Source organism: Dermacentor andersoni, unplaced genomic scaffold (assembly GCF_023375885.2).
Source record: "Dermacentor andersoni unplaced genomic scaffold, qqDerAnde1_hic_scaffold ctg00000677.1, whole genome shotgun sequence".
Lineage (NCBI taxonomy): Eukaryota > Metazoa > Arthropoda > Arachnida > Ixodida > Ixodidae > Dermacentor > Dermacentor andersoni.
Window position 1 is genome coordinate 22,501 of NW_027315357.1, and position 14,399 is coordinate 36,899.

The 14,399-nt window shown below is 54.6% G+C and overlaps 3 non-coding genes across 3 annotated transcripts; 1 reads left to right on the forward strand and 2 right to left on the reverse strand.

Moving 5' to 3' along the window:
- Positions 1 to 836: 836 nt before the first annotated feature.
- Positions 837 to 989, reverse strand: LOC140214850 (5.8S ribosomal RNA). Its single transcript, XR_011891779.1, has one exon. It is a non-coding gene; the product is annotated as a 5.8S ribosomal RNA (ribosomal RNA).
- A 1,575-nt stretch (positions 990 to 2,564) lies between these two features.
- LOC140214847 (small subunit ribosomal RNA) lies at positions 2,565 to 4,377 on the reverse strand. The gene has a single exon (XR_011891777.1). It is a non-coding gene; the product is annotated as a small subunit ribosomal RNA (ribosomal RNA).
- A 4,841-nt stretch (positions 4,378 to 9,218) lies between these two features.
- Positions 9,219 to 9,410, forward strand: LOC140214852 (U2 spliceosomal RNA). Its single transcript, XR_011891781.1, has one exon. It is a non-coding gene; the product is annotated as a U2 spliceosomal RNA (small nuclear RNA).
- The last annotated feature ends 4,989 nt before the right edge of the window (positions 9,411 to 14,399 follow it).

A 14,399-nucleotide genomic window follows, 5' to 3' on the forward strand; every position in this document is an offset into this window, starting at 1 on the left:
TCGCCTTAGCAGCGCGCCGCTTCAGCGGGCACCGCAGGGGCGACTAAAACCTGGCGGGAGGCATCGTCTCGTGTAGCGTCGCCCCTGCCCCAACTGGAGTGGCCCAGTCTTTAGGGGACAGAGACTGCGAAGCACTTGGACCGACGGCGGACTACGACGGAACGCTTCAGCTCGGCCAACGGGGCACCCACGCTCTCGAAGGAGACATTTTCCGTTTCGCGGCAATTCTCCGCCGTGCCGTGACTCTTCTCGCTCGCAGACTGCGCTGTCGCGTCGAACCGCTTTCGGGGGCCACCCTTCTCCTCCCCGCTCCTCGCAAGAATCTGCCGATTCCCATTCCTGCGACGAAGCCCGGAAGGGCGCCCACACAACTGCGGTGACGTGAACGAGCGACCAGCTCTGGAGCTCGACGTACTTCGAAGGCAAACAGCGCAAATTGCGATCGCGCTGGCTTTGCGCACGGCGCGGGAATCGGCCGGCGTTTCATTCCCACGTTTTCCGTGCACGCAAGCGTGCGCTTCCGACTCTCTCGCAAACGTGCGCGCTACATGGCAACAGACGTTCGCGCCTCGTGCTTGGACCGCTCTTTCCCTGCAGGTATCCGACTCCATCCTGCGGCGGTCTTGCTAGAGGCGCGCACTCGTCACGCTGCAGTAGTAATGCCTCGTTTCCGTCTTTTCGAAGAATTGGCACAACGGTTTGCCACCGTCTCCCTCTCGTGAGGCCGCTGGCGCGTGGCTTTAGCGCTCAACGTACTGTCCATGATGCCGACGCGGTCAAAACGAGTCGACGGACGCACGTTCCCTGTGCGCCGAAGTCTCTCTTGATATGTGATCCGACCCTCAGACAGACGAAGCCAAGGGAAGACCCAAGGCCGCAATGTGCGTTCAAAGAATCAGTGCTCAGTGTGTCCTGCAATTCACACCAAGTCTCGCAGCTGGCTGCGTTCTTCATCGACCCGAGAACCGAGTGATCCACCGCTTAGAGTCGTGAAAAATAGTTTGTTCAATTCAGTACAGTACAACCAGGGTTTTAGGCACGTGGCGTCTCCCTGTGTGTGGTTTCGAAGAGCGCCTTTCGGCGTGCGCTCCTCCAGTCTCGCTCTTTCGGCGGCCGCGTCTCAGCAGCTGAAAGCCTAATGGCACTCCACTCCTGCTACTCGCGCGTGTGTTTTGCGCCCACGCCTTCCTCGCTTGCCCTCGAGGTAGCTTATGCCGTTTGCGCGCACTCGAAGCCGGTTTTACCTGCCATCCAACCACCGGACCCGTGTGTCTCGTGTGCACGTTCACATCGCTCCACTAAAAATTGCAAAGAGCGACAGAGCCATGATTAGGGCTAAGCCGCTGTGGAGTCTTTAACGGCTACACGGCCACGGGCAGGGCTTCACCCCCATCGACGTGCTTCGCTTCAGTCAGCAGTAGGTTCATAGAAGGGCCTCAAACACACACACACTTTCGCATCGGCAGATCGCCGCAGCATAACCGCTGTTGATCCAACAGCCTACTTGAGACGAAAGACAAGAGCCCGGCGCGCGTACTCGCGCAGCTCTCCAAAACCACTCGGCCAGTGCCAGGGACGGCTCCCTGCGCCGGCGCCACAACAAGTCTACTTGAGGCGGAAGACGAAGCCAGCAAGGGCCTGGCCGCAAGTGCGTTCGAATCCGGGACTACAGTCCCTCGTCTGTCCGTACTTCCTCTTTCGACGTGCGGCGCCTTCCCAAAGCGCACAAGTCCGCTAACCGCAGAACGCTTCCGACGTAGCAAAGCCGCGTTTCCTTCGGTACTTCGCAGCAACGCCGCCTTTCCCTCGGCGGCGGGCGAATAGCCTGCAGACGTCGTCGCATTAAACCGCGATCTCGACACCTCGCGCGTCACGAGCAGGAGCCGACCGGCAGCCTCCGGCCCTTTCGGACTCGGTGGCATTTGCCGCGGAGGACGGGAGAGCACTTTAGGCCACGGTTCCTTCCGTACTTGGCAGCCGCACCCTCATACCGACAGTTCCATGACCGACCGAGCGCCACACCGTTCCTTTAGTACTTGGGCGGCAACAAAGTCGGGTCGTTACTCCATACTCGCCGCAGGAAGCGACCGCGCAGCCGCCAGACTTTTCAGACTCGGCAGCGTTTGCCGCGGAGGACGGGAGAGCGCTCGCACCACGGTTCCGTGTGTGTACTAAGCGGCAGCGGCATTAGCTCTCGACCGTCAGTTCCTTGACCGACCGCACGCTTCGCCGTTCCCCTCGTACTGGGCAAAGCAGCAGGTCGGGTCGTCTTACTCCCATTCCGCGCAAGAGCGCCAAAGCGGACAGAAAGCCCACCCAGTGTGCGTTACGCCGTTTCTACCCGCGGGCGCGGCCAAGCCAACCGTCCAAGGTTGCAGCCGGCGTCCACTGGGCGCAACAAATTTGGCACGGGGCGCCCCTCAAAATTCAGGCAGTCCCCGGCATGTTCGGGTATAGCCGTCCCCGCGTCCAAGCGGGGCCAGCGGCGGAAAGCGTCGGGCGCAGCGAGCTGCTTCACCCACACGGGGTAGAAACAATGGCGCTCGCCACCCTTCACAATCCGGTAATGATCCTTCCGCAGGTTCACCTACGGAAACCTTGTTACGACTTTTACTTCCTCTAAATGATCAAGACACACGCGAGACAGATAGACCGGCGCAACCGAAAGGCCGCGCCGGACATCGGTCCGAAGACCTCACTAAATCATTCAATCGGTAGTAGCGACGGGCGGTGTGTACAAAGGGCAGGGACGTAATCAACGCGAGCTTATGACTCGCGCTTACTGGGAATTCCTCGTTCAAGGGGAACAATTGCAAGCCCCTATCCCAATCACGAAAGAAGTTCCACGGGTTACCCAGTCTTTCAGACAGGGATAAAGACACGCTGCTTCCTTCAGTGTAGCGCGCGTGCGGCCCCGGACATCTAAGGGCATCACAGACCTGTTATTGCTCTGTTTCGTGCGGCTAGGAGCCGCTTGTCCCTCTAAGAAGGTTGTAAGGTGCTGGGAACCCCGCACCTATTTAATAGGCTAGAGTCTCGTTCGTTATCGGAATTAACCAGACAAATCGCTCCACCAACTAAGAACGGCCATGCACCACCATCCACCGAATCAAGAAAGAGCTCTCAATCTGTCAATCCTCCCAGTGTCCGGGCCGGGTAAGTTTTCCCGTGTTGAGTCAAATTAAGCCGCAGGCTCCACTCCTGGTGGTGCCCTTCCGTCAATTCCTTTAAGTTTCAGCTTTGCAACCATACTTCCCCCGGAACCCAAACACTTTGGTTTCCCGGAAGCTGCCCGCCGAGTCATTTGAGTAACTCAGGCGGATCGCTGGTTGGCATCGTTTATGGTCAGAACTAGGGCGGTATCTGATCGCCTTCGAACCTCTGACTTTCGTTCTTGATCAAAGAAAACATTCTTGGCAAATGCTTTCGCAGTAGTTCGTCTTGCGACGGTCCAAGAATTTCACCTCTAGCGCCGCAATACGAATGCCCCCGTCTGTCCCTCTTAATCATTACCTCGTATTCCAAAAACCAACAGAACAGAAACGAGGTCTTGTTCTATTATTCCATGCAAGTTTATTCAGGCGACTCGCCTGCGTTGAGCACTCTAATTTTTTCAAAGTAAAAGCACCGGCCTTCTCGAGGCACACAATGAAGTGCACCAAGAAAGGACCGGCATGATGTTCAGTCCGAGCCGTCGCATCGGGTAGATGCACTACTCGTCTGGAACTGAGATCCAACTACGAGCTTTTTAACCGCAGCAGCTTTAGTATACGCTATTGGAGCTGGAATTACCGCGGCTGCTGGCACCAGACTTGCCCTCCAATTGATCCTCGTTAAAGGATTTAGAGTGTACTCATTTCAATTACGGGGCCTCAAAAGAGTCCCGTATTGTTATTTTTCGTCACTACCTCCCCGTGCCGGGAGTGGGTAATTTGCGCGCCTGCTGCCTTCCTTGGATGTGGTAGCCGTTTCTCAGGCTCCCTCTCCGGAATCGAACCCTGATTCTCCGTTACCCGTAACAACCATGGTAAGCAAGTAACCTACCATCGAAAGTTGATAAGGCAGACACTTGAAAGAAACGTCGCCGGCTCGTGGCCATGCGATCAGCACAAAGTTATCCAGAGTCACCACACAATACGGGCCGAAACCCGATCGATCTTGGTCTAATAAAAGCACCCGTCGCCCAAAGGGCTTCAGGCTCACTGCATGTATTAGCTCTAGAATTGCCACAGTTATCCAAGTAGGAAGAAACGATCTAAGGAACCATAACTGATTTAATGAGCCATTCGCGGTTTCGCCTTATTTCGGCATGTACTTAGACATGCATGGCTTAATCTTTGAGACAAGCATATGATTACTGGCAGGATCAACCAGGTAATCGTTCAACTGCGCGTCCAGCCTTTCAAGCAGGCCGGACGCCGTTTTTGCGATGCCGAGGCCACCTTCAGGCGCCCCAACACGCTTCGTTCTCGCAAAGGGTAGCACTTTGCACAGTCCGAGACGACGGCGTTCGAGCTCGCAACGGCGCCCTCCCCGCAGGGCCGGGTATCGCCACGCGGCAAGAAGCACGCAACATTCTCGATAGACCGGTTGTGTCGACTCGATCGCGGCTTGCGGTTTCTCTCGAGCCCGCAGCACTGGTGGACCGACCGACACTTGCAACGTAGCCGAGACGGCAAAGCCGCTAGGCGACGGGTCACGCCCGCGCCTTCGGCGCTTTCGTATTTGATTCGTCCGAGGACGATGCGGAACACACTTCGATATCGTGGAAAAAGCGTCGTCCGACAACCAGCCCCTAACGCATCAAGCGGATGAGGCTGCAGACGTCAGCTGTGGGATCCACGGGAGCGATACCGGGGACACGCTTGACGGGCACGAAGCCCGCCGCATATCAAACACCCAGGTCGCTTTGGGGGCGACTGCTCTCTGGGACCCCCATATAATAGCAGCGATAAGTACCCAGACCTCCATGGGGCCGTACTCGTGCCACTTTCGACGAGCGTTTGGCGAAAATCGTGCCGCCTCGTAACGCCGCGAGCAAGATTGAAAGCTTACGTCGGCAGCACAATGCCGAAGTCGTGAAAGCGCAGCGCGTCCACCGAATGCGCGAACGGCAATTTCTCGCCAATGGCCAGTACGGTTTCCTGCACAATTGCCTGTCTGTCGCCCTACGGGGCCCCCGGCCGATCGATTCGAGGCACGCTAGCACGGCCCCTTCGCCATTTCCGAGCACGAGTGCGAACAGTGCGGGCGGCGTGCTCGACGCCCCGGCTGACGTCGTTTCGGACTTTGTCTCTTCGCGTGCTCGCGGCAACGCCGCGGCCAACGACGACGTCTGCGCGGTTCTTTGCCGGTTCCCGGCGTGCTACAGTGCAGCCCTCTGCAGGGTGACACCGGCTCCGTCGTGGCCGTGCGGCGGCTTGTACGCAAAAGTTGCGTCAAAGGCGTCGCGCTCTCGCGCCGCCCCGGCACACGCGGTTTCGGACTTTGTCTCTTCCAGCGCTCGCGTAGTCGTGGGCACGATTGTCGACGTCGCAACGGTGCGCGGACACCGCCACGAGCACGCGCAAGACGAAAATCGCACTACGGTACAATGTCGGCCGGGGCCGTACGGCCCCTTACAGTAGCAGCGATAAGTGCCCAGACCTCCATGGGGCCGTACTCGTGCGACGCGGCGGCGTACTGCGCCGAGCCGAGCGCCAATATTTGGCTTTTGCAGGGCGGATTCGAGCTCTGGCGATCGCCGCGGTACCGCCGCTCACCGATTCAAGGCACGCTAGCGCGGCCCCTTCGCCATTTCCGAGCACGCGTGCGAACAGTGCGGGCGGCGTGCTCGACGCCCCGGCTGACGTCGTTTCGGACTTTGTCTCTTCGCGTGCTCGCGGCAACGCCGCGGCCAACGACGACGTCTGCGCGGTTCTTTGCCGGTTCCCGGCGTGCTATAGTGCAGCCCTCTGCAGGGCGACACCGGCTCCGTCGTGTCCGTGCGGCGGCTTGTACGCAAAAGTTGCGTCAAAGGCGTCGCGCTCGCGCCGCCCCGGCACACGCGGTTTCGGACTTTGTCTCTTCCAGCGCTCGCAACCATGTCGGGGCCGACGCCGACGACTGCGTGGTGTTTCAACGATTGCCGGCGTGACACAATGCAGCTGCGTGCGGGATGCCAGCGATTCCGTCGTGTCCGTGCGGCGGCTTGTACGCAAAAGTTGTGTCAAAGGCGTCGCGCTCGCGCCGCCCCGGCACACGCGGTTTCGGACTTTGTCTCTTCCAGCGCTCGCGTAGTCGTGGGCACGATTGTCGACGTCGGAACGGTGCGCGGACACCGCCACGAGCACGCGCAAGACGAAAATCGCACTACGGTACAATGTCGGCCGGGGCCGTACGGCCCCTTACAGTAGCAGCGATAAGTGCCCAGACCTCCATGGGGCCGTACTCGTGCGACGCGGCGGCGTACTGCGCCGAGCCGAGCGCCAATATTTGGCTTTTGCAGGGCGGATTCGAGCTCTGGCTATCGCCGCGGTACCGCCGCTCACCGATTCAAGGCACGCTAGCGCGGCCCCTTCGCCATTTCCGAGCACGCGTGCGAACAGTGCGGGCGGCGTGCTCGACGCCCCGGCTGACGTCGTTTCGGACTTTGTCTCTTCGCGTGCTCGCGGCAACGCCGCGGCCAACGACGACGTCTGCGCGGTTCTTTGCCGGTTCCCGGCGTGCTATAGTGCAGCCCTCTGCAGGGCGACACCGGCTCCGTCGTGTCCGTGCGGCGGCTTGTACGCAAAAGTTGCGTCAAAGGCGTCGCGCTCGCGCCGCCCCGGCACACGCGGTTTCGGACTTTGTCTCTTCCAGCGCTCGCGTAGTCGTGGGCACGATTGTCGACGTCGGAACGGTGCGCGGACTACGCCACGAGCACGCGCAAGCCGAAAATCGCACTACGGTACAATGTCGGCCGGGGCCGTACGGCCCCTTACAGTAGCAGCGATAAGTGCCCAGACCTCCATGGGGCCGTACTCGTGCGACGCGGCGGCGTACTGCGCCGAGCCGAGCGCCAATATTTGGCTTTTGCAGGGCGGATTCGAGCTCTGGCGATCGCCGCGGTACCGCCGCTCACCGATTCAAGGCACGCTAGCGCGGCCCCTTCGCCATTTCCGAGCACGCGTGCGAACAGTGCGGGCGGCGTGCTCGACGCCCCGGCTGACGTCCTTTCGGACTTTGTCTCTTCGCGTGCTCGCGGCAACGCCGCGGCCAACGACGACGTCTGCGCGGTTCTTTGCCGGTTCCCGGCGTGCTATAGTGCAGCCCTCTGCAGGGTGACACCGGCTCCGTCGTGTCCGTGCGGCGGCTTGTACGCAAAAGTTGCGTCAAAGGCGTCGCGCTCGCGCCGCCCCGGCACACGCGGTTTCGGACTTTGTCTCTTCCAGCGCTCGCAACCATGTCGGGGCCGACGCCGACGACTGCGTGGTGTTTCAACGATTGCCGGCGTGACACAATGCAGCTGCGTGCGGGATGCCAGCGATTCCGTCGTGGCGGTGCGGCGGCTTGTACGCAAAAGTTGCGTCAAAGGCGTCGCGCTCGCACCGCCCCGGCACACGTGGTTTCGGACTTTGTCTCTTCGAGCGCTCGCAGCGATGTCGAGGCGATCGCTTACGTCTGCACGGTTTGCGGTGTGCTACAATGCAGCAGTCTGCCGCACTACACCTCTTGGTTGCCGAGGCCAGCACGGCAATTTACTGAAGCGAGCGCATTGCGCCCAGGCGGCAGCGGACTTTGTTGCTTCGGGAGTGCTCTTGCTGTAAAATTTGAACGGCTGCAGCTGCGCGAAGCAAGTGTACCTATTTTCACTCTCTCTCTGTCTGCCTTTGAGGCGACTGTAATTTCACTTTAAACGCAACTGGAGGCGGGAGCAACCTGATGAGAGTAGGTGGACTTCGGTACATGTAATTTAGAAATTGCTTTCAAGCTTTGAGGACATACACCTTCGCGCCATCTGCTTTCCCCGTCTCTTTGGCACTTTATAGTATGTGCTGCATGCTCTGCATTCCAAAGAAACACGCCTGTCTCTCTCCCTCTCTCACGTTCTTCTTCTTTTTGTAGCTGCTGTTGTAGAAGATGCTATGCTCTTTAATCGCTGTAACATAGAGTGCTTGCACAAGCCAACAACTTTTGCGTGTTTTTTTTTTTTTTCTCTTCCCAAGACGTTTCTGCCATTATTCACTAACTCTCGTTCTTAGTATGCAATGGAGCGTTAGCTCACGCCATCTACCTTTCTTTCTGTATTGCAAAGTCCGCAGGTTTTCCTAGTTCCGTACACAGATGGCGCCAATGCGTTTTGGCGCCAGGTTCGAACGACCTCGCTCTACTCGTGTTTGGCATTTGAATGTTTCAAAGGGGTTTGCGACAGGGGGTGGTTCTTGTGCAAGGCTGAGCTTTCCAGCTGCGTTTAAGCTATGCTAGCATGTGTGCGTATATATATATATATATATATATATATATATATATATATATATATATATATATATATATATATAAATACACAAACACACACACACACACATGCATATATACATACACACACACGGTAATGGTAAAGATGATGAGGTAGCACTTTTTTTTTTCTTTTTTTTACAATGCCTGTGTTTCAGATGGCGATCTTTCTCCCCTCTATGTTTCCGGTTGGAAGGAGTGTGCAGCGTTTTCTATATTTATTTTGTCATTCACTTCTATGTTGCTCGTCTTCGTACATGGGGCATGCTACCTAATTCTACCGGTCGATTCGACACGTTGCGATCCGTCCCGGCCTGTGCCGTATCAAAATTTTCAGTGGGCCTTGCGGTAAATAAAAAGAAATGAAGGAAATGCGCGTAGTATATTACAATTGCACACGGGCTTGAAACGAAGCCCTCAAGGAAGGTCACCTTGAGCGGTCGCATTCAGACGGAAGTAAGCATTCCCCTGGCGCGTTTTTTTTCCGCTCGCCTGTTCCGTTTTCTACGAGGTTGCCTTGGTTGGTTTCGCGTTACAAGCAAGCTTGCACTCGGGTCTCGTTTCTACGCGACAGCGTTTCGTTAACAGCGAAAGACTGAGGCGTTGCGAATTCATCCGTGAGATAGGGAGCGTTGAGTCTGTACACAGGCTGAATTTTATAATATTGCCCACGCTGTTGCTGAGGTTACCCATGTCGGCAGGGCGCCCACAAGGCAGTAGTACAATGAAGTGAAGTGAAGGACATCGCTTCTCGGCCTTTTGGCTAAGATCAAAGTGTAGTATCTGTTCTTATCAGCTTAATATCTGATACGGGTTCTATATGGACCCACGATATTAAACCTATTTTTGGAAGTTGGCGGAGTGCTTGAAGCCTGCTTCACCTCCGCCGCAGGTCGGCCCGGTATTGCACTACCTCCGGGATCGGCCCCGCTCACTTAGGTGAGACTTCATTCAATCAAAATGAAGAGCACAAGCTCAACGCGAGCACTGACTTGACACGCACCATTCCTATACTACACGCAACGATGCCGGTTCGCGGACCACGAGAGTAATTAAACTGCCACTCCATCTGTGTGTAGCGTCGCACTTGTTGCGTCGCAAATGGGACAGCCGCTCCAGCAAATTTCTAGTTATGGGCTTCGAGAAAAATTAATGAAAGCAAAAGAAAGAACCAGAATTCCTATTTGTCCGATGTCTCTGAATGATTGTCTCCTGTAAAGAGCCACTTGGGGGGATGGGGGGTAGGATTAGCCGTGGGGTTCGCAATCAATATGAATCCCACTCAAAGCCAACACTGGATTTTGGAGTTCACTATCGCTTGGATCCGTAAACCACCGCGCCCACGCAAGCTCGCCCTGCCGCCGAAATCCGCTGCCCAAGTGGAAGAAAGATTCCCTATGAAAGAAAAATAGAGTGCCCGATTTCTGGCAACTACTGTGCAGCCTTTGTGTACACATTTTCGCAGCAGTGGGACCGAGCGCCTCGAAAACAAACTTGTCGTATGCCCGAATGTGGCGAAATATATTCAAGGGTTAAAAGGTGCCTCATCTTTCTAACCTGTATGTTACGAAGACCTGTTGCTACCTTTTCATCATGAACATCATCATCATCATCATCCTGGCTACGCCCACTGCAGGGCAAAGGCATCTCCCATGATCCTCCAAGTACCCCGGTCAGGTGCCGATTGTCGCCATGTAGTCCCTAATCTAATCTGCCCTCCTACCTTTCTGCCACCCCCTGCTACGCTTCCCTCCTCTCGGAATTCAGTCTGTAACCCTTAATGGCCACCGGTTATCTTCCCCCCAGATTGCATGCCCTGCGCATGCCCATTTGTTTTTCCTGGTTTAAACTTTGGTGTCATTAACGAGCGTTTGTTCTCGCACACCCCAATCTGCTCTATTCCGATCCCCCCGTGACGCCACACCCATCATCCTTCTTTCCAGAGCCCGTTGCGTCGCCCTCAGTTACCCTTCGGTAATCCTCAAAGCTTTTTGTTGGGACACTCGTGGCATCTTTCTCGTTTAATGAAGTCAAATTTTTTTCAGTTTTGGGGGAAAACTCAATGAGCTAGGCGCGATTGTGTCCCTGGCGCCGCTCTCAACAAGATGGCGGCGCCCATCGCTTTTTGCCTGCAGGTTCGGCCCTACGCAGAACACGCCTGCCGGGCAGTGTAGCCACGTTGAAGGGGCAAAGCGTAGTGCAGTGAAGCGCTTGCTCGGGCGAAAAACGCAAATATGAGCCAAACAGGAATTTCCATTATTGGAAATTCCAGTTCAGTTTGCGCATTGCGTTCGCCTAAGGTAAAGAACACAAATGCGAGTGCCACAGCAGTCAAGTCAAAGCTTAGGATTGCGTACCATTTTTTTTTTTTTTTTCGTGCCTTTTACTCCTGGCCTGCGTGGCCCTAGCGCGCATGCACACGAAAGTAATGAAATGGTGAAAACACGAAATAATGCGGTGCGGCTGTATCATATCTATTTTGTGCGCTTTGTTCTTTGTGGACTACAGCGGTGTGCGTCATGAGAAAGTTTCGGTGCCCTTCTTGGGTGACCAGTGAAGCTATATTTAAAACCACATTGATTTGTACGGTTATTGCTACAAACTGCGTGTGGGTGTTTTTCTTTTTCGCTGCCAACGATGGGTTATCGCAACCGCGATCGGTTCTGCTGCTACGCTAGACGCGTGCTTGCCAACGGTTGGCTCTATACGCGACCCGCGACGCGTGGTCGGCACATTCAAGCAGTCAATTGCAAACCGTTCCAAGAAAAAGGATGTACTCCACTTGCCACCTAGTTCGACGATTGTACTTTCTGACCCTCGAGGAAGCGCCGCCATCCCACGTTTTCTATAATACGATAAGATTCAGAGCGACCGCGACCACTTGTCTTTGTCAATATCTCGGAAACGCTTTCTTTTTCTTTTTTTTTTTAAATCCAGATACTCAGACGCGCCCGTGTTCACGCGCACTTGCTCTCTCCGATAAGCAGGGAAGCTCGGTTGGGGTGGTGTCGGGCCTTGCGCATGCGCTGCTGAGCTCGTCGCTTCGCCGGCCGGTCGATGCTGGCGCGGTACTGGTAATGAACTTCGACGTGCATGGTGAAACGTCACTTTGTATTGCCACTGTAGACTAGCAATGCAATGTGTTTGCGAGCGATTGGATAAATGAGAAAGCGTGCACTGTCTACAGTTTATGCCCCTCTAGAGTAGTGGAAATGTTGCTCCAAGTGTTAGGTTTGTAATTTGCGCCTACGAACATGAACTAAACAAAGAAAATGGTCTGCAGCCGCCTTCGCTTCATAAAATTCCCGTACGAAGAAATTTCCGTGCGCGAATGAGAGAGCAAAAGAGAGAAACCATGCTAAGAAGAATGGCTGCCTTTTACGTGATCTCGCGCATGAAACCAGACGATGGATTAATTTTAGCCGTTCATTTTGATTTGCCGAATGTAAACCGGAACACTTTCTCCACGCGGTCTTCAGATTTGAATGGCAATCAATCACATCCTTTCTTTTTTTTTTTTTTTTCTGTTTCTTTCTATCTGGAACCGAAAGAATTCAGAACGCCATTTCAATCTTAGATTCGATTAGATATCGTGACTGGTATGCTGAAATATCACGCCTTATCTGGTGTTAACCTTCTTGATCACGGCAATAAAAAATCGCCAGTTCCCGAACTTTAATCGCGCCGAAGATGAACCGATATGCTGGATTCTTATTGTCATGATTTTATAGAAAGCGCTGGTTCTATGGCTAGCTTTGAGGAAAAGAAAAACATCGTTCAGGAATGTATAACTCTAAACAACTAAAAAAAAAATCTGCCGGCAATTGGTACTACAACGAGAGTACTGAGAATACTGGAAAAGATGAAATCCAATCATGCTGAACTGAACTGAAATTATTTCATCAAGACATGCCCCGAAAAACGTGGCCACTTTCAATGATAATTTCAAATGTGATTTCTTTCTTTTTTTTTTTCTTTTTTACGACGGATAATAATTATCTTTCCAATGGCGGATGTGAAAATTTCAGAGCACGGCATTTTCGAAATCCCAAGGCCCCGGACGCATTCTCTCTTCTTTAAGTATTTTGGTGGTGCACACGGAGGAAAATTTCGCGCACGTAATTTATAAACTAGTAGTTGATTTTCTAGAAGAACACAAAGTGCTGACAAACGGCCAACCAGGACACAATTAAATTGGTATTACGCACGGTTTCGAAGCCGCGGTAACAAAAGGGTAACAAAGGGACGTTCATTTCGTGGTGTGGATTTCACGTCTCTCACAATAAAAAAAAAATAATAATAAAAACTACTGCATAAAATAGGTTTTCCCAAACTGGATGGTTTCGATCAGCTTTTGAACAGCCCTTCCTTAAATTGAGTTGGCGTTGATTGAGCAGGTGCGGGCCTCTGCTGTTTTGGATTTTTGTAAATGGCATCAGTACTGGACAGTCCGTTCACTTGAGGATCAAAGGAGAAACCCCCCAAAAAAATATCATATCGTGGTGAGAGACGTGGCAGATGAGTACAATTATCGGCAGAAAAAAAAAAAAAGGAAAACCGCCTCGTACTCAGAAGCCGCTCCTCTCACGTGTGAAGCTTCAAACAAATTGTTTTTCTTGAGACGCTCTATAAAGTTATACACAGCTCCTTAAATGCAGCACCCGCACACAAAGCCAAACGTTCCAAGCTGGAAAGAAAGCATGAAATTCGCGGTGCCCGTTTCCTGTGAAACAACGGGCAACATTACGCCAAGTCCGCTACCACGTCAGCCGGGGCGGCCACACCCCGCCCGCGCTTAAGCCACATATGGCGACTGAAAATGCTCACCGCTCAAGCTGCGCGCGGCAAAGTCCGCAACCACGTCAGCCGGGGCGGCCACGGAGAGCGCCGAACGCCCGCGCTTAAGCCTGAAAATGCTCGGCGCTTACGCCAGGTAGCGAGAAAAAATGCTCGGCGCTTAAGCCACGCGGGGACTAAAACTGAAGCCACGGGATTGTTGCTGAAATTGTATGCATTCCGGTGGAAGTCTGTCGGCGCCGGCGCGCGGCAAAGTCCGCAACCACGTCAGCCGGGGCGGCCACGGAGAGCGCCGAACGCCCGCGCTTAAGGCTGAAAATGCTCGGCGCTTAAGCCAGGTAGCGCGATAAAAATGCTCGGCGCTTAAGCCAGGTAGCGAGTAAAAATGCTCGGCGCTTAAGCCACGCGGGGACTGCAACTGAACCCACGGGATTGTTGTTGCTGAAATTGTATGCAGTCCGGTAGAAGTCTGTCGCGCGCCTGCGCGCGGCAAAGTCCGCAACCACGTCAGCCGGGGCGGCGAAAAAAAAAAAAAAAAAAAAAAAAAAGCAGCCCCCCCTGTACCAGTGTGCGCGAGGCGGCAGTCAATACCGGCCTCGCTGTTACAGCCCCAGGAGGAACACACAAGGTCCTCTCTGGAGTCTGTCTGTCGTTCGATCACACGCCACACGACTGAAACAGGAGATGGCGTGCATTTGCCACTCGGGTTGCGAGGCCCTCGTGTGTTGCGCGTCGCGCCAACACACACACATCGCCCCGAAAATCGGCCGGTTCGCGTTCGAGACGCAACCGCACCATTTCAGCTGTCGGGAGCGCGGCTTTCGTCGATGCCGAAAGCCGCCTTTTTATGCGCGTCACTAATAAGATGACGAGGCAACTTTGTTGACCAGAAGAAACGCGCGCGACACAGCGCACGCAGCGCAGCTTCCCGCGGGCTGCTTCACGACAATCAAGATCGGCAACGCCCTCCAACGTTCGTGCCACAAGTGGATGCGAAAGCACCAGTGGCTCCTCTCGTCGCAGGTGCTAACAGCAATGGTCTGCTGCCATTGCACTTGAGCAGGACGCGTTTGCAAAGCACCCTCTTGCAAGACTTTTCAAGCGGCGCGCCATATTGCGACAACGGT